The sequence below is a fragment of the Lagopus leucura genome, unplaced genomic scaffold, assembly GCF_019238085.1.
Source record: "Lagopus leucura isolate 7727_CA_CO unplaced genomic scaffold, USGS_WTPT01 Super-Scaffold_100157, whole genome shotgun sequence".
NCBI classification, from domain to species: Eukaryota; Metazoa; Chordata; class Aves; order Galliformes; family Phasianidae; genus Lagopus; species Lagopus leucura.
This window is the reverse complement of record NW_024962334.1, coordinates 48,671,497-48,690,962: the sequence shown is the minus strand read 5'-3', so window position 1 is coordinate 48,690,962 and position 19,466 is coordinate 48,671,497. Positions and strand designations below refer to the sequence as shown.

The 19,466-nt window shown below is 52.8% G+C and overlaps 1 protein-coding gene across 3 annotated transcripts in view; it reads right to left on the bottom strand.

The window, feature by feature from the left end:
• The window catches only part of GJC2 (gap junction protein gamma 2), a 31,687-nt gene extending 12,250 nt beyond the window's left edge, over positions 1-19,437 (bottom strand). The window contains exons 1-4 of one of the 3 annotated variants that reach the window (XM_042888145.1): positions 19,351-19,437; positions 18,163-18,382; positions 15,717-15,913; positions 14,176-14,262 (exon numbers count right to left, since the gene is read on the bottom strand). The gene's annotated coding sequence lies outside the window, so the exon portion shown is untranslated. Of the gene's footprint in view, positions 1-2,151; positions 2,194-8,930; positions 9,204-14,175; positions 14,263-15,716; positions 15,914-18,162; positions 18,383-19,350 lie in introns of those variants that run through there. The other 2 variants (XM_042888148.1, XM_042888147.1) reach the window with 2 other exon arrangements.
• Between the last annotated feature and the right edge of the window lie 29 nt (positions 19,438-19,466).

The following is a 19,466-nucleotide window of genomic DNA, read 5'->3' as shown; positions in this document are numbered from 1 at the left end:
CGATTTCTTTAACACGCTCTGCAAAAATCAATTCAAGCTCCCAATCACCACTGAATTTGGAGCACGGTTTGGCATTGAAGAGAAGTCAGAAAACAGAATTTCTATTAAATTTGCTTTGGTTGGTGATCAGAGGAAAAAGCCAGATGTTAGCAGGATGAAGAATGTTCCTGCTGAAAAACAGTGCAATGTTTCCCTGGGATTTCACTGAATCATAACTGCGGAAAGGTAAAAGCACTTCTCTTTGAAAATGACAAGAAAAATCCAATAAAGGGAAATAACAATAAGATTTAAATCACAAAGCACAAAAGCCCAGAGGAAGCATTTAAGCTCGGGCTGGAGCACAGAAGATATTTATTCCAGCCCTTCCCGACTGAAATTTTCGCTGCACTGGACGCATTCCTGAGATAAATTTCGATGTTGACAAAATCCCCTTTTTTTTTTTATGATGGAACCTTTTTTTTTTCTGACGTTTTCAAGGCTGACATGCAAAGAGGTGGCAAGAAAAGAACCGTGATGGGGACACTGCCCTTCATAGCATTCTTCTCTCCGTCTGTTCTCGCTCCAAAGCAAGCAGACCCAAGGCAGAGATCTGCTTTAACAGCCAGAGGTCTCTGCAAAGGCCAAAGCGAGCAATTATTCCCTTTATTTGCTTCCCTTTCCTGAAGCAGCCGGAGAAGCAAAGAGGAAAAAAAACCTCCACATTTCCAACCCCACCCCATGTGCTGGGGCCAAACCTGGCGCTTGTGCTGGACCACGTCTCTCCCACCAACCCAGAGCATCTCCTGAACCCTCATAACAGGAAGCAATAAAGCTCCCAGCCGGCATTCCCAGCACTGCTGGCTGCCAGTGCAGCCCTACGAATCCAGCCAGGCTTGACTTGCTGGAGACCTTCCTGAACATGCAAAAACAAAAAAAATCCCCCCAAAATCAAAAGAAACCAGAGGAAGCGGATCTCCAGGCAATGAGTGGCTGTGCAACAGTTCACCTCCACCCCTCATTGCCCTCAGCTCCTCCTTTAGCGCTTCACTGAGCAGAGATGCACGGAGAGGAGAAAGGCCAGGGTGCATGGGAAAGATGAGGGAACTCTGCAAAAATTCAAGCGGCATCAAAAACGGCCCCATTTTGGGCTGTTCCAGGGAGCTGTTTTTCTCCTAGCACCCGTCCACAGGCTGCTGTTAGAGGGGAGCCTGGAAGAGCCCCAGGAAAAAGGAGGAGGAACAAGAGGAGCAAAGAGCAGAGGTTCGTGCAGCGTCCTGCAGGATGAACCCAACCAGGCTGGGAACTGCAACTCAGCATTTATGGACATCTTGGAGGTTGGAGATAAAGACAAAGTCCCAAAGCAAGGGCAGAACGCTCACCTCATCCTGCAGACACTGAAAATACATTATTTCATTTGTGCATGGTGGATCACTGACTCTGAGAGTCTGACTATTATTTAGCAGCCCCAGTCAGAAAAATGATGGTGTCACCTTCACAGCACATACCTCTCCTGTCAGACACACGGTGGGGACAAATGTCACTGTGACCAAAGTCCCGTACTACATGTAGCAGCTGTCAGGACAGTTCTCCCACCAGGATTTAATTTGGTCCATGTGGATTAGTGCAGCCCTATGTCCCTGCCAGAAAGTGGCAGCAATGAGAACCGGGTACAAAGATATAAAGGCTTCTTCACCACTCCAAAAATAACTGCAGTTTGCCAAGAGCAAGTATTTACAACACAGAAAAGACATGAATTCTGCATGAGGATGTCCCCCACCACTCCGTGTGGGAATGCGACCCATCTGGATGCGACCTGATGACCAGTACTAATAAGATTTAAACACAGCTGAAAGGGAACAGAGCGTGAGTCTAAAACATGATAAGTGTGGAAATAAACAGGTTGGATGTGCTGTTCTTAGATAACAGAGGAAACTGAAAGCAAAGTGAAAAGGAAACGGTACTACTATGAGATTTCCCACCCTTCTAGCTGGGTACCGGCACGACTGCTGCAGGTTTCTACTCACCCAACCAAGATTTACTGTTGCACCAGTATCACCAGTAAATATGTCAATGGACACTTAGGTAATTATACACAGAGATATTTAAGCAGTCATATCTACGTGCAGAAAAGAGAAATGAGAGACAGAGATGCCTGGAGGAGCGGTACGGTACCTTCCCCAGCAGAGCCGGGGCTGGGAGCATCGGCGGAGGATGGCTGCTCAGATCCAAAGGGGAGCAAGGAGTGGGAATGGCTGGGAGCCTTCCTGGCCTTGTTTATATAGGTGGGCCCCCACCCTGTGTGAGGCTTTCTGCACTGAGCCCCACAGCTGGATCCCCAGTGCCAAGAAGGCAGGACACGTGTGTTTTCGTCCCCAAAGCTCGCAGGATGGGTGGGATGGTGTTGGACGGGTGTCTCTGCCTGGAGATATATGGTGAGGTGGAGAGGTGCCTTCAGGCCGGTGTCCAGGTGGGAATGGAGCCAGGCCCATCTGGCACCAGGCCATGCTGATGCCTGAAGCTTTGACATTAAGAACTTCAGAGCGTGAGGTCCGAGCCCTTGGGCACCCAATGAGGGGCTGATGGCACCTCAGCCACTGCAATGTGCATGAGCACACAGCTGCCTGTGTTATGTGCTGGGCATCCAGGGATCCAAAACACTGCCAGGACCACCAGTACCATCAGATCTTACAGGAGCACCAGGCTTCACCTACACTACCACCAAGCCCTACACCACCTCCACCAAACTGCGTATCAACTCCACCAAACCCTACACAAGCACTAGTAAACCCTACACAAGCATCACCAAACCCTACATCACCATCACCAAGCCCTACACAAGCACCACAGAACCCTACAAGAGCGTCACAAAAACCCTCCACCACCTCCACCAATGCCTACATCCCATTCTGTACACCCTCCACCTTATACCCAAACCCTGCAGCAAGAGGAAAGACCCATGATGTCTCGGTTGGCACCATAGGCTGAGGGTTTGCTCCATGCACAGGACTAAGGCAGACCCCACCCCTACCAAAGGACGGACCAAGCTGATTCCTGCTGCTGGGACCTCTTCACCCCACGTGGAGCCAGGTGGAAAGGAGCTGGGAGAGCTGAGCTGCAGCCAGATGCTCTCAGAGGATCCTCGTGGGATGGAACCTTCGTCACTGCAGCATTGCCCTTCTGGAGCCTCAGTAGGAGAGCATAAATCGCAGCACAATCCCTAATGAGCAGAGGGGGCTGTGAGGGTCATGGGTCCTGAGGTGCAGGCAGCCCCAGGGAAGCTGGCTGTGAGCTGTCCTGCAATGTGAGTGCACACTTTGCTTTGCAGCAGGTTGCTCGAGGGAATGAGCAGCAATGAAACACTGGAGAGGAGAAAGGGCAATATTGAATCCAGCTGTGAAAACAAAGATTAAAACCCTCTGAGCCTACAACCTCCCTTGGCCAACGAGTGGGAAAAACATGCCAGTGTTAATTTCTGTCTCCTCATCCATCCAGCAGATGTTTTTTCATGAATGAGCATGTCGAGGCGGAAGGGGAAGAGGGGGAGATTTGGGAGGAGGAGAACAGCCCTTCCTCACCTTTGACACAGGGAAGCCTCTGCACAGAGGCTGCAGGGCTGAGCCAGCAATGCTTGGGGCTGACCCGCAAGCTGAGCAAGTGGAAAGCAAGATGAAGCTTTTTTTATCTCTTTGCTGATAGAACAGAATACTCCCAAAGGTAGAAATGTTTCCAAGAGATCATCAGGTGCATGGGTGCGAGTTTTGCTGGAGCACTGAGCAGCAACGAGCAGCCAGCATCACTGGGGCTGCACAGGGGTCACACATCCCTGTACCAGGCACCAGGCACTTGTCTGGCTCCCAAGCAGCGATGTGTGATGCAAGCTTTCCCCTCTGCCAGGTTGAGATGGGACACAGAGGATGCTACAGGCACAGTTTAACCTTCAGTAATGCTAGAAGCCCACCCTGACATTCATCAACTCCTCTCCCAGTTTTCTGCTTGCATTTCATAGAATCACAGAACGGCCTGGGTTGCAAAGGAGCACAGTGCTCATCCAGTTCCAACCCCTGCTGTGTGCAGGTCATCAACCAGCAGCCCAGGCTGCCCAGAGCCACATCCAGCCTGGCCTTGAATGCCTGCAGGGATGGGGCATCCACAGCCTCCTTGGGCAGCCTGTTCCAGTGAACACTGATATGTTTAAAGAGCTGAACAGCACGTAAAATGCAAAGGAAAGAGGGAGCAAAAGAAAAATCCCTCATCCTCCTTCACCATCTGCTACACAGGTCTTAGAAACACCAAATCAAGGTATCAGTTACCCTACAGGCAGACACTGAGATGCAGGTTTACTGCAGGTTGGTCTCCTGTGCTGGTCACTAGCTGGGCACCTGGCAAACTGCATTTTGGTACTCCTGAACGCCTCTGGAGACTTTCTGGATCAAATAGCTGCAAGCAGTGACCTGGCCATGAGCAGAAACTGAGGAAAGAAGATGCACTTGTAGGAGAACCTTCTTGAAAATTCACTCTTTCCACATCTGGCCCCTCCCCTCCCTTCCTCCTGACGGCTGGATTCGATGATCTTAGCGGTCTTTTCCAACCTTAATGACTCCATGATTCTCTGCAAGGCATCCTCCCTTTAGCCTCCAGACAGGAATAATAAAGAAACCACAACACCGTCTGTGTTTCCAAGGAAGCCTGAGGAGTGACTACAGAAGTCCCTGCCCCTTCAGACACACAAACCAAAACCACAAACCTGGGCAGCCTTGCTTTACAACGGGACAGTGTGCACAAGGACGGACAAGGCAGAGAACTTCAGGCCACGGGTGCTGCTGCAGGGGGCTGGAGGAGCAGCATCCAGCTCACTGAGCTGTGATGTACCCAGAGACTTGCACTGAATGCAGACCTTCACCCACCACAGCCTTTATTCCTGGATGGGCTTTGGGTCCCCATTGCTTTTGAAGCCTGGGAGCCTTCACCTCAGCCTTCTAGAGCCAACATCAGTGCTGCACGGCCGCCTCTGCACCATCTCCTGGGTGACCATTCTGCCGTTCTTCCACTGCAGTTCTGTCTCATGTGGGTCCTGACACAAAGCAGCTACACCACTGCCTCCCTCTTGGATGGGTCTCTCCTGCCTACACCCTTCCCAAAATGTCATCACTTCACCCCAGACCATAATCCCCTTTACCTCTGCCCCTTCTGATTTAATTTAGCTCCAGCAACAAACAAAATCCAGCAGATCCTCTCCATGCACTTCTCAGCATCCTCAGGACTGCAGCCCTCACTCTGCCGCTTTCCATTCAAGCATCTTCTTTCCATCCCCCGTTCAAAAAACTGGCTGACCAAGTGTTTTATTTCTTTGGCTGGAGCCCTTCTTTTCTGCTCTGGATTTAATTGTCCAGTTGTAACAGCCAAGAATTTCTAAAACCTGACGGAAAATTAAAGAACCAGTGCAGGAGTAAAACCACTCCAGCCTTGGAGAAGGGCGCTTTCATTTCCTGCCAGCCATCCTCTGTCAGGCACTGGGAGCAAATTGCTTTGTGCCTTTCCAACCACTAAATCCCTCCCTTGGACCCATAATGGGGGCACAGCTCAGCTACACCTAGTTCCAGCTATTGAAATGATGACGATGGCCTTCATCCCACAGGAACTGACCCCTCTGCTGCAGCAGGGGCTGGTGGAAGTGTTGATGACATGTGGACATCAGTGACCGCGACAACTTTCCAGCGCTGTGTGCTGGAGCCAACGCAGAGGCAGAGGTGGAGGGGTGTGAGCTCAGGGATGGGACGTTGCCACAATGCTCAGCCCCACAGAGAAGTCAAGGGTTGTGTGGAGGGGGAATTAGGCTTTGCTTTGGGGTAGTCCTATCAGTCCATCAGGGGGTGTATGGTGGTTAGCCAGAGCACTCTGCATGTCAGCATACCCAATGCAGTCATGACACAGTAATCCTGCAGTTGTGATACCATCGCTGGGCTTCACAGAATCAAGAAATGGGGGTCCTAGAACCAAGGGTCATCAAGGAGCAATGCAAATGGCCCCCCTTGCAGCTCGTATAGAATCATAGAATGGCCTGGGTTGCAAAAGAGCACAGTGCTCATCCAGTTCCAACCCCCTGCTGTGTGCAGGTCACCAACCAGCAGCCCAGGCTGCCCAGAGCCACATCCAGCCTGGCCTTGAATGCCTGCAGGGATGGGGCATCCACAGCCTCCTTGGGCAACCTGTGCCAGTGCCTCACCACCCTCTGGGGGAAAAAACTTCCTCCTCATATCCAACCTGAACCTCCCCTGTCTCAGTTTAAAACCATTCCCCCTTGTCCTGTCACACACATCCCCAGCCCATCACTGGCTCCATCCATCCCAGCCAGCTTCAAGACAAGGTCTGCTCTCCCCACCTGCTCCAGTCCCTCCCCAGATAAGTCCTTGCTTATGGCTTTTTGGGAGCTTTTGCCTATAATTTAGTGAACTACCAATTCCAATACTTTTCATTCCTATCCCTGCAAATTCCACGAAAGAACAGGAGGACCTTGGACTGTGCAATAGGCAGAGCAGGGTCAGATGTACATCCCTGGGCAGGTCTGTTTTTAAGAAGCAATTACTGGCAAGGGAAGAGGCAAACCCTGCATTCCTCAGTGAAGGAATCTGGATGATGTCACCTCCCGTCCAGGCACAGGAGCATTCCTGAATCAGGCAGCCCCTGTCCAGGCTACAAATATTTGTGTTGGCCCCTCTGTTGGAAGCTTCCCTTTACAAGGAATATCAGCAGGATGAGCCCTCCTGCTGTACGGCTCGTTTCTGCCTCCACACATTAACAAGGGCCACAGGTTAATAGAGGTTTCACACATACCAAAGTTTTACTGCTCCAGTGAGCCAGTCTCCACCACATTCACTCAGCTCTCCAGTGTCAGAGGCACAGAGCTGTGCCTCCAGTCCTGTGGATTTCTCTCCCTCTCTTTCTAGTGGGACGCAATGGCTTAAAGCACATCAGGATCTTTCCTCATCAACTGCCTGGGGATAAAGTGCCCTTTCACCCAGGTGGGGAGGCTCTGCAGATGCTTGTAGGAAAAGGAGCACGGGGCAAGTGGTGCAGAGGCAGAACCACGTGCAGCACAGTGGCTTCTCCCCAAAAAGGACTGATGTGAAAGCAGGAGGGGGAAAGTTCTTCCAGCAGAACACCTGCCCCAGTCCCTGACCACACTCCGTTGTGTCCTCCAAGGTGAGATCCTTCAGGACATTTGAGGTGGGATCCTAAAGTGTCCTTTAGGATGCTTGGGTGGGATTTCATTGCCTGCATTCAGGTGCTGAGTCACCCTTTGGAGCTCAGCTAGGTCCAACAGGAGAGGGGTCACCCTGCCTTCAGCAGAAGACTGCAGAAGGGCAGCAAGATGCTTTCTGTGGGATGTTTGCGAGCTTTGGTTCCTCCAGACCCCACAGATGTTGATGGGATCTCCCTAAATTCTCTCATTTCAGTAAAACCTGAGTTCTGCCACTGAGATCCCTGCAACCTCACAAAGTGAGAAGGTCAGGGGGATGGAAGTGATTTGTATTTACACCAGCAGAAGGTGCTCCCCTGTACGAGTGTACAGATGAGCTGGTTTGCTTTATACGACAGCACTTTTGAGCAATCGTTTTTGGAGGTTCCCCAAACCAGTGCCTTTTTGCTGACCACGCTGTGCTGCTAGGTCAGAGGCTGCAGGCAAGCAGTGCCCTGGGCACTGCAGTCTGGCCTCTTTGGGCACAGGACATGGCTGGCATTGGTGTCACAGCTTCACTGGGACCAGTGGGCAAAGTCCCCTCTTCACCTCGGCCAATGGGGCTCTCACTCCTCTCCCTAAATCAGCTCTTTCCCAAACGACTGCAGGTCTATCAGCAGTGCTCTGCTGTTACTGAACTCCAGCTGTAAGAGCTGTCAGCAAATATTTCAAGCCGTAGATAAACTACACCCCACCAACATAAACACTCTGCGATGCTTGATACAAATCACTCAAACTGCTGCTAAAATCTTCTGGACTGGCCAAAAAGCGCTGTGACCTGCCTGGAGGATCCAGGACTGCAGGTCTGAGTTAAAAAGAACGCTGCCAGTCCAAACCTTGCAGCAGGGCAGCTGCTGGGAGCAGAGCTTTCTTCTCATCCTCCCACCTTGGGATCTCCGGGCAAGCTCTGCTCCTGGAGTATCAAATTAAATCAGTTCCACACCCACACACATCCTGACCAGCATGTAAAAACCTCACGTGTTTTTGCTGCTAAACATCTCTTGCAGAAAGCTGCCTGCTTTCCTCTGCTGCTCTCCTAGTCTCGCTGCCCTGAGGAGTGAGGATGTCAGCTTTTTTCATCCGTCTCCTTCCATTTTCTAGGGCAGCCATACAACAGCATCTAGAAATAAGCTTCTCTTACAAATGAGCCTCTCATAGACTCCTCAGGAGAATCATGGAATTATTCAGGTTGGAAAAGACCTCTCAGATCACCAAGTCCAACCACTGACCCCCATCATACCTCTGACCACATCCCTCAGTGCCACGTCCCCATGGTCCTTGAACACCTCCAGGGCTGGTGACCCCACCGCCTCTCTGGGCAGCCTGTGCCACTGCATCACTGCTCTTTCTGAGAAGAAATTCTTCCTGACATCCAACCTGCCTCCACTCATTTAGAGGATGAAAGCAGATCAAAACCTTCCCAAGGACCTCCTTAGATCACAGCTGCACACCACATACAGTCCAGCACGGACTCACCCAGCAGTCCTGTCCTCCCCTGTTGGCTACTGAAGCTTCCTCCAGTCTCAGGGCAGAAACATCCTTGCTCAAACCCTGTAGCACCCTGCAGAGCCAAGATGGAGTTATTTTGGCCACGGCTCTCCCCCAAGAACACACCAAAAGAGCAGCAACGCAAACACAGCAACCCCAGGGCATCTGGCAGGCCAACAGCACAGGCACGTCTCCCAGCGCCACCAGGGTGTGCAGTCCATCTCACCAGGGGACGTGTGCTGGAGCTCCGCCGGCCCAATGGATCTCCTCATCTCTCCACAAGGACGCTGGGCAGTTCTCCATGCCTTGGTCCCAGTGATGGAAACGTGCCCTGCTCAACCAAACGCCGTGTCCATCCCGTGCGAGCATCGAGGCCTGTTCAACCAGGAGCCAAGCAGCTGACTTCTCCAGCAAAGGTCTTCTGGATAGAGCAGCAAGCCCAGCCAAGGAAGGTGGGTGCACACACCCCTACCTCCGGGCACCTGCTTCACCCTCGCTCACATCCAGGGGCTCCAGCTCTGTCCCCAACACACGAAAAATGCTTTGCCTGAGTTGCTGGTAGCCTGAGAGCTCCCACCTCCTGCTAAACCCAGCCAAGCACCTCGTCAGCATTCAACAAAGCCCCATGGAATGTCAGCCTTCCCCTCGTGCCCTTGGAGAGGTGGCTACATCAGGGACAGGCTGCTCCTCCCCAGCACCGCCTTGGGAGCAGCGGGAGGATTGTGAGAGCCAGCAGCCTTCCCAGAACTGAGCACTCACAGCCAGGATATCTCAAGTGGCTGAAAGCTGAAAGCTCCCTGCCTGGGAGCAGCATTTCTGAGGGAAAGCATTCGTTTCCTTTCTATCATCAACGTGGCATTGGGATGGGGAGCTGATCTTGGAGGCTAACCCCCAATGCAGAATATCCTGAGTTGGACCCACAGGGATCATTGAATCCAACTCCTGAGGCTGAATGTGGGGACAGGAGCAACGTGCAGGGCAGAGGGGTGGGCTTTGGAAGGGTGATGGCACTGGGAGCTGCAGACAGCAGAGCTTGCAGGTTGAAGCACCTCATCTGGAGGATCTGCATGCCTGGTTGGGATTTGGTGTCTGCAGGACAGACACTGGTGCTTATGCAGACATCCCAAACATCTCAACTGGACCTAAAGTGCCATCCCCAGCCAGAGGATGGTGCAGAAAACCTCAGCGACATGGCAGAGCTCACGCAGGTCCCCAAAATACTCTCTGGGTGAGGGAACGCATGTCTGCTCTTGCACTGTGTCACCATGCAGTGACTGCTCCCCACGGCTGGGCAGCCTGAGGGGGAAACAAGGACACAAGCTTTGCAGTAGGCCCAGTTAACTGCTTCTGTCTGTCAAAGAGGAGGAAATGGCTGAGCAGAGCAGCCAGCAGCACCATTGTCCCCAGCAGGAAAAACGGGATGATAAAAACGTGCCCAAAAGAATTTGGCTCAGGAACCAGGAGCAGGTTTCCAAAGCAGAGAACATTGGATGCATGGGTAGGGCCATTTCCCAGGCTGAGTGTCACCAGTGGTCATTGTTGGATTTACTGCAACAGATACCGAAAGATGTGGTCCTCAAAATCCTTTTCAGCCATGGTGAGGGACAGCAGCATCCCACTCAGCCTGCGGGCTTGGATATTAGCAAGAACTTCTCTGAAAGTGTGGTGATGCAGTGGCATGGGCTGCTCAGGGAGGTGGGGGGGAGGGAGGAGAGGAATCCTTGTCCTGGAGGTGTTCAAAAACCATGGAGATGCGGCACTTGGGGAGCACAGTCAGCAGTGGCAGGTGAACAGTCAGACTTGGATGATCTTAGAGGACTTCTCCAGCCCTAATGGTTCTATTATTGCAAGGAGGCTGTGGATGCCCCATGCCTGGAGGCATTCGAGGCCAGGCTGAATGGGCTCTGGGCAGCCTGGGCTGCTGGTTGGAGACCCTGAACACTGCAGGGGGTTGGAACTGGATGAGCACTGTGCTCCTTTATAACCCAGGCCATTCTAGGATTCTATGTTAGGGTGCTGGCTCCCAGCTCCTCTGTTCCCTAAAATTCCCACCCTGCAGCTGCAACCTGCCCCTGGGCAGGAAGCACAGCAGGAACATCCCAGCCCTCCTGGTGGGAAGGAAGCAGGAGATGCTTGGGGCCGGCAGTGATGCTCCAGCTCAGCTGCCCGCCCTGAGCTGCATTTCCGGGCCACGTTCCCAGGTTCTATCTGTTTGTGTCCCGCTGGTGGGAGAACTATGTCAACACAGAGCTAATCCTCGTGGAGAGGGCAGTAACACGGCCTCAGTGCCTGTCCTGACCCTGTAGAGCAGCTCATACCCACGTGGAAGGATCTGGGGGGCAGAGGGTCTCTTGGTTTGTTGGCCCACAGCAGAGGAAGCTGAGCAGAGGCCTCATGGCCCTACAGCCCCTCTTGGTGGCCTGTAGTTCCATAGCAGCCACCTCATGGCTAGACTCAGGGATCCTTGAGGGTCCCTCACAACTCAGGATGTTCTGTGATGCTGAGAGAAGGGGACAAGCTTGCTGATACGTACAGCTGCTCCAGGGGAGGTTCCACAGAAGATGGCCCCAGTTCTCCTCAGAAGCGGAGAGTGAAAGGATAAGCTACAGTCAGAAAAAATTCAACCTAACACACAAAAAAAATCATTTTCTCCATGACAGACACTGGCACAGGGAGCTGGTGGAATCTCCACCCTTGGAAATAACTCGTTTGGACAGGGCCTTGGGCAATTCCATCCAACAAAGTTGGCCCTGCTCCGAGACCACCCGAGGAACCTTCAGCCCCTGTCACCCTGCAATCGCACACAACACCATTCCCATCTGCCCCCTGCCCAACATCCCTCACACACACTGAGGGCTGGGCAGCCTCCCCACAACACTGCTCTGCCCTAGAGGAACGAGAAGATGGACCTCAGGAGAGAACACAAGGGTTGCAGAGACCCTTAAGTCATTGCCCAAATGCTTGGCTTGCCTATACAGAGCCTTAGGGACAGCCCAGAGCTCTGGGGGCTGGCAGCATTGGGGTCCCAACCTCTGGGAGGGCAACCAGAGAGCTGAGGGAATCCACCACCGTGCCAAAAAACGTCCCCAAACAACACCTGATTCCTCTGCAGAGACAGACAGAAAGACAAATTGCACCACCAAGGTTAGTAGTGAAGCAGTAATTTCACTCCTTATGCCTTAATTTATAGGGGAGGAGTGAAACAGGGACTCTCATTTTCCTCCCAGTTTCCATACCCCCATTCTCTACGGGTTGCACAGACAGCATGCAGCAGCCCTGCAGTCTTTCCTCTTTTTCTGGCAACGAGTTGCAGAAACAACAGCAGTTTACATGGCCGGTCACCAAGATCTCCAAGCAACAGAGCAGGTCAAAGGGAGCTGCTCAGCCTTAAAAACGACCCTTGTGCTGCTTGGATGAACCTCAGGTGGAAGAGCTCCAGACAAGCCATAAATTAGGAGTGAGCTGTGCTGGGCTCCACCTCTGCTCCAGGGGAAGGAGGGGTTTCCTTATGACAGACACTGACAAACATCTGCTGGTATTTCTGTCTTGGAGAACACCCAAGGATTGTCTCAGAAATAGCTCGCGTAGTTTGCAGGAGTTCCTTCCTTGGGATGCTTTCTAAGGAAGCTCTTGGTGGAAGACAGATTGCCCTCCTGTGGCACTGCAAGGGAATTTGGGCAGAACGAGAAGGTGCCTGTGGGGCTTTGGGTTACAAGTTACCCTTTGGGGTTAAGGTTAAGGGTTGCCACTTGGGGATAGGGCTAAGGGTTACACGTTTGAGTTAAGGTTAATGGCTAATCGTAACCCTTCTGGGTCAGAATTAAGGGTGAGTGAGATTTAAGGGATAGCCTTCTGGATTTAGGCTTAAGAGTTACCTTTTCGTTACTTGGATTTAGGGTTAAGGGTTGCACTTTTGGATTAGGGTTCTACTGTGCTCCCCATTGGTTGCTCAGGGACATGATTTAGTGGAGGGCAGTTAGAATTAGGGTAGGATGGTTAGGTTGTGGTTGGACGTGATGATCTTTAAGGTCTTTTCCAACCTGAGTGATTCTATGATCCTATAATCGGGGTCTGAACCCTTTGCTCACTGCCTGCCAGCACAGAACATGGCTTTCTCCTACACAGCATGGATTCAGTGAAGTTATATGACTTCATATACCAACTTCTTTGGTACAGATGAAATGGACATTTGGGGCTGGAAGGGAGAAATGCCTCCCCTCCATCTGGGGACCAGCAGGACCCAAGAGGGTCCTTCCAGCATTCAGGGAGCCCATCTGGACACACGTTGGCTGCAACCAAGTTCACTGTGCCCACCCCAACCTCATTCACTGCAATCATACCAGTGAGTTGGGGAGAGGAGGGCTGTAGCTGTGGGTCACCCACCAACCAGGGGGGAAGGCGATTATTTTTTCCATGAGGATGAAGACAATAAAGACTATGGAAATGCAGTAGCATCTTTAAGCTAGATCCATCTAAAGACCTAGAGGTGTTAATAAGGGATGACAAACTGAGCTCACATCCTTTAAAAATAAAATAAAATAAAATAACACCACAACACAAAAGCACCTCACACAGAGCATCGCCCCCTCAATGGACCTTTTGTCCTTGGGTGAAAGGCAGCAGCTGCAAAACTGCAGCTTCTGCTGGGCTGAGCTCCATGCACCAGTTCCCATCCGTGCTGGGGCTGTAAGGAGCAATGTCAAAGTGGAGCAGCAAAGCAAGCAGGCTGCAGACCTGAAAGCTGGCAGTGCTGGGTCTCACAAACACAACCCAAGGGTGCAATAACAGGATTCTGTTTGGTATATGAGGAGCAGCACAGCTGCAGAGGGCATGAGGAAGAGTCAGGCTCTGTGCTTGAAGTTCACTGAGCGGCCTGGGCTGGGAGGGACCTCGAAGATCATCCAGTTCCAACCAAATGTATGCAGGTGGAAACCAGATCCTGAGGCATCTCCTCGCCTTCTTTTAGGGAAACGCCTCCAGTGGCTCTGGGATGTGGAAGAGATTTAGGATGGGGATCAGACGGAGCCCAGAGCACAGCAGTGTCCCCATCCCTATGGGGCTGTCCCACTGCTCTTCCTCAGAGCCTCCTCCTGATGTCAACACCTCAAAATGGAGAGAAAAATGGGATCTCAGCTGCCCTTCCTGCTGCCTCCCCACCTCTGAGAGGCAGAGCCCTCCACCAGCGCCGTTTCTCTCCTTGAGGAATTAATTTATTTCTTGTTCTCTTCAATTCTTTATCACTTCCCTCTCTTCGTAAGCAGCTCAGGATAAGTCCAGGTGCAAACTGACCATGCCCAGGCAAACCCCACAGATGTGCACAACGGACGGCACAGAGCAATTTATACACCAAAATAATCTTCACAGCTCCCACCAATGCATGCCTTCCAAAGGGAGGGACGAGGAGCAGAGCATCCTTTTGCCCCCATCCCAACGTCCCCCTTCCCAACCCACCGTATCACAGCCACCCCTACCTTTCACAGCCAGGAAAAAAGATGCGGATCCTCACCGCATAACCGCAGCCCTGGGGGCAAATCCCTGCTGCTCAGCTGCCTGCAGCCCTGCAACAAAGCCAAGGAGGAGGCGATTATCCCTGGGCATCTCTCTGCCAGGCACAATGCGGCCACAGCCCGGCCGGGTGCTCAATGCTGCCATTGTTCCTCCCCCCCCCCCTCCATGCCCGTGGCGTGGATCCTGGAAATAAGAAAAAATACTCCAGGGGTGCAGCAGTAGTTGGAAAATGGGGCTGAGATGGATGAAAGAGAAGGATGGCCCCTTTGGTGTTGGAAGGGATCCTTGTGGGATGCTGCGTTCAAGGGGAGGACCACAGCAGGAGGCAACCAGGATGGAGAGGGCTGCAGGAGAGATGGGGAAACCTAAAGGCAGTTATTGGTGTGTTGGGAGGTGGGAACCAAGCTCCCACCTCTCTGTAGGGGAATTCCTTCTCTATGACTGTGGTCAACAGAACAAGTTAAAAGCAAGGGGGATTCACAGAATCATATGGGTTGGAAAAGACCACTGAGATCATCCAGTCCAACCACACACCCATCCCCACCACAGCCCTCGGTGCCACATCTCCACAGTTCCTGAACACATGGACGGCGTCCCCATCGCCACCCTGGCATCCCATTCCAATGCAATACCACTCCCTTTGAGAAGTACTTTTTCCTAATATCAGCAATAAAACCAGCTAATGCACCTCTGCTGGGGAAAGGATGCCCACTATGAAACTGCTTTGCTTTCCATCACTGAGACTTACTTTGTAGCAGAGAGAAGCAGAAATGTTGTGTGCCCAATGCTGCTCTGAGGACTTGGCCACTCCACCTGGACCTGGGAGCAGGACCTGTCTCCCAGGGGTCTCCTCACTGTGGGACAAAGCCTGGCTGTGCTGAGCTCAATGTGAGCACCAGCATTTGATCTTTTCCTCCTCCTTTCTTTTTTAGTTTTCCTCCCTAAATGACAGCCACGACGGGGAATGAAAAAGCCAGAAAACATCCTGCTCCTCCCTCCTTTCATGCCCAGGGAGGAAGAAATGCAGAGCCAGGAGGGGACCACATCCCTGCCTGCACCAGCATCCTGTTGTACCAGTTGCCACTGCACACAATCTGAATTGCAGATGGCTCTGGGCTATTTATGGCGATGGAGCCACGTCTGAGACAAGCAGAATCACAGCTGCTATTGTCAGAAAAAGCAGCTCCTGTACTGAATTCCCTGCTTTTTGCTCACTTTCATGCCTGGGCTCTAAGGAATTACGAGCACAGTGCTGTGTGCAACCCCACAGGTTGGTGTCCCTCAATCCCCAGCAATGACACAGCACAGCCACTCAATAAGATGACCCAAATTTATCACTTGCCCTCAGCCCCACTTTCCTCCCAGCACAGAAAGGGGACAAAGGGTCTCCTCCAAGAGCATCCCTAGATCTGGGCTTGGATGAACAGCCCCCTGGATAGAGTCCAAATGGGGCTGGTTGTCCCAAACGAGGGTTAATTGGTGGTTGGGATTTTCCAGGACCTACCTGCTCGCTGTGGAGCTCCGGGTTGGTGCCTCAGGATGAGGTGGCAGCAGTCTGCATGCAGCAATCCCCTCGCAGTCCTTCAGGAAGCAGAGGCAGGCATCAGCAGCACAGGCAGGGACCGCATCCCCCTCGGAGCTGCATTGCCCCCAAACCATTCCAGTGCATCCAGGCAGCTCCCTCCTGCTACAAAGTCAAGGCTGGTATGGCAGATTTGGAATATCAAAAAATAAACAGACAGAAACTATCAGTCTTAGAACCACAGCATCGTTTAGGTTGCAAAAAAACCTTCAAGGTCATCAAGCCCAAACTTGAACCTGACCCACTGAGCCCCACCACCCCCCATCCCACAGTACACAGCCCAGAGCCCCGTGCCAGCACTGTGCCCATTGGCCCCGACAGCAAAAGTTGAAGGCAAAGTGAACCGCAGAACGAACCAGACAACGACAGGCAAAGCAAGAAATCATGATGTTTTCCACTTCTTTTTTTTCCTCCTTGCTTATTTTCTGCTACAGATGCCCAATTATTTCCCAGGATCGCTCAGCCCCCAGGGGCCCTTTTTGCAATCACACGGAAGCGAGCTTGAAAATCAGCGCTGCCTCCAAAAGCAGCAATGCCAAGAAAAGCCACGGCAAGGACAGCACTGCAGCCCATGGGCTCAAGGGGGGACGTGATGATGGAAAGAGCCACGGGCTGGTGGATGGGCTTTGGGTTAATTTGGGCTGCTCGATGCTTTCCTGGAGCACAGCTCCAGCATTTCTTGGCTTCCCCTCGGTTGATTTGGGTTGGGACACCCAGAGCGGGCTCTGAGGCACTGCCTGCCCTCGTGTGTCCCTGCCATAGCAGCGTGTCACCACCCGGTCACTGCTGAGCAGCACCTTGGTGTCCTGTCCAAAGAGTGGAGGAGATCCCTGCCATTGTACATCTTAAAGCCACTGCCCAGACACTGGCCTTTAAAACGGCACTGGTATCACCAGAGCCCTTGGATGAGCAGGAAAGTGGGAAAAGCTATCAGTTCATGGCCAAAAAAATAGTGGCAGCACAGTTGCAGGGATAAACCTTTGTCCCACAGCATCTTCCTGCAGGAGGGATGTGGGATGAAGCACCAAGAAGCTTCCCAGGTGAGAAGGTTGGGAAGTGGCGTGTAAACGTCCCCTTATTGGCACAGGGAGGTGGTGGGGTCACCGTCCCTGGAGGTGTTTCAGAGCCATGAAGCTGTGGCACTGAGGGGTGAGGTCAGACCAGGTGACCTTAGAGATCTTTTTGAACCTTTATGATTCCACAATTCTGCTGCTCCACAGGGTTGGCCTTATAAACACCCCCAGGGTGCCCGAGCTGCTCTTCTGTAAGGGACAGCTTCCAATGCAAGCAACAGCAGAGCCAGCAAAGAACTACTGAGAAAGAGCAACGCAGCTGGAGAACATCCCAGCCTTCCCTTGAGGGCAGCTGCTGCGTTCAGAGCATAGAAAATGACTTCTGCAGATCGATCACCGCTGTCTGATGCCTCAAAGGGCAGAGCAGACAGGGGTGGCTGTCCCCTCCTGTCCTCTCCCCCTAGGCTGACTGTCTGTGGTTTTGGTGGCACACTGGGAAGGCCACAACAGGTGCCTCTGCTCAACCTGTTAGCAGGAGGTGACCTCAGGGTCCACATGCACTCCCCCCTCGTTTGTGGATATGTGCCCAAAACCCTGCATGCAAATTAGGGTCACTGTACAAAGAGGTGGGATGGCTGCCATCGGCCTTGCAGGACCAGATGATCTCAGTAGCATTTTCCAACCTTGATGATGATTCTGTGACTCCAAGCTGCCAGTGCCCCCGGCCACAGGGCTGTCCCTGCCCTCAGCATCCCTCCAGCCACAGCTCTGTCTGCTGCCTGTGCTCCCCAGGTTGCCCCTCTTGGCTGCTCTCCCCATCACCATCGCTCCCTCATCCCACAGCATCCCACACACCACAGCACAGGAGCAGTTCAGGAAGGGACACCTCACCACTTCCAACTGCTGGGGCAGGACCCTCCGGGCACACCGCACACCTCCAGGATGGGACACGAGCTGAGCACACGACACCCTCAGAACCTGCTTTTCTTTTACCCCGAGTCCCACAGTACTTTAAGAACAGAAGGTCCTCTCCAGAGCTCTGTGTGCAGAGATGCCCACCGTGCCACGGCAGCGCCCGCTCCCTCCTTCACACACCACCATCCCGATGCCCACCCCATCGCTTCGCATCAGCGCGGGCACTGAGATGTTCGCTGCTTCACTCCATCACACACAGAGGCAGCGATGGAAAGCAGGCCATCCAATACAGGGCAGGTTATCGAGGACTTCCCTCCCCGTTACCACCACGGAAGAGCACAGCAGGAGGAGAGACCCACGGCTGAAGGGGTCCTAATGACTTTTTCCACCCCCCGGCACAGCATCGCCTTTGTCATCTCCCATCACCGGCTGCTGCTTACCTCTCCCGCAGGCTCTGCTCGGGGCTGGCAGCCCAGCTCCGGGCACCGTGGGGCTGTCGGGCCGGCTGGGCACGTTGCTGGGCACGTCCATCTGGTGGCAGCTGGGCAGGTCCCACGCGATGGACGAGGACCTCCGCACTGGGGCGAGCGCCGCGCACCTCCGCGTTATGCTGCTTCGCAGCGTGGGCCCCTGCCTTATTGCTGCTGTCATCTCTGCCACCTAGAGGGGAAATTTCCCCATTGCAACTGAGATGCTCAGCGCCACGATGGGGAGAGCAGGATGCTCTGCATTAGGTACGACCCCAAAATGCTCCCAAGAAGAGTTTTTTGTGGTCACTTAAGCAAAACTTATAACCTTGCTGCACGGAACTCCTGACAACAGAAGGAAGAGCTTGCTCTCATCCGTGACAGATACACCCCAGGAGAGGCAAACAATAATTGCCAGCTGTTACATTTCTAAACATTAGTGAGGTACTGCAAGGGCTGCCCAAGGTCTGGTTCATAGAATCATAGAATGGCCTGGGTTTCAAAGGAGCACAGTGCTCATCCAGTTCCAACCCCTGCTGTGTGCAGGTCACCAACCAGCAGCCCAGGCTGCCCAGAGCCACATCCAGCCTGGCCTCGAATGCCTGCAGGGATGGGGCATCCACAGCCTCCTTGGGCAACCTGTGCCAGTGCCTCACCACCCTCTGGGGGAAAAACTTCCTCCTAAAAGGAAGTTCTGTACTGCAGAGGTTGCTCAAGGTCTGGTTCTGCCTTCTGCCATCCGCAACATGAGTTCAGTACATAAGGAGACCTGGCATGAGCAGGACTGGAGCAGGGCAGCTGGGTAAACCAGGATGAGATATAAAGAGGATGAAACCTTAAGGAGTTAGAAGTGTAAGCCTGCCCTGCTAAGGCATGGTGTGCAAACAGGCCTGGCACTGCACATCAGCCTGTGCTCCCTTATGGAGATGGCTGGATGCAACCACCTGCAGGACACTGAGGGACTCATCAACTCTCCAGGATCAAAACCCAAATGCCTGTGTGCTCCACAAGAGGCTCCAGGACAGCCAGGCTGTGAGCAGCTGTGCTGCATCCCTGTTCCCAGCTCTCACCAACCATGTTGGGCTTTGAGCACCCAATAAGGGTGCTTCAATTTCTCTAAATTTCTCCCATTTGCAGCTATAAGAATAACCAAAAATCTACCTGCATCCAAAGTCCAATGGTACAAATATGTCTGAATTACAACACTGCTGCCGAACTAACAGAGGGAAGGAAGAACTCACAGCACTTCTCTCCTAGAAAAAAAAAAAATATATGTG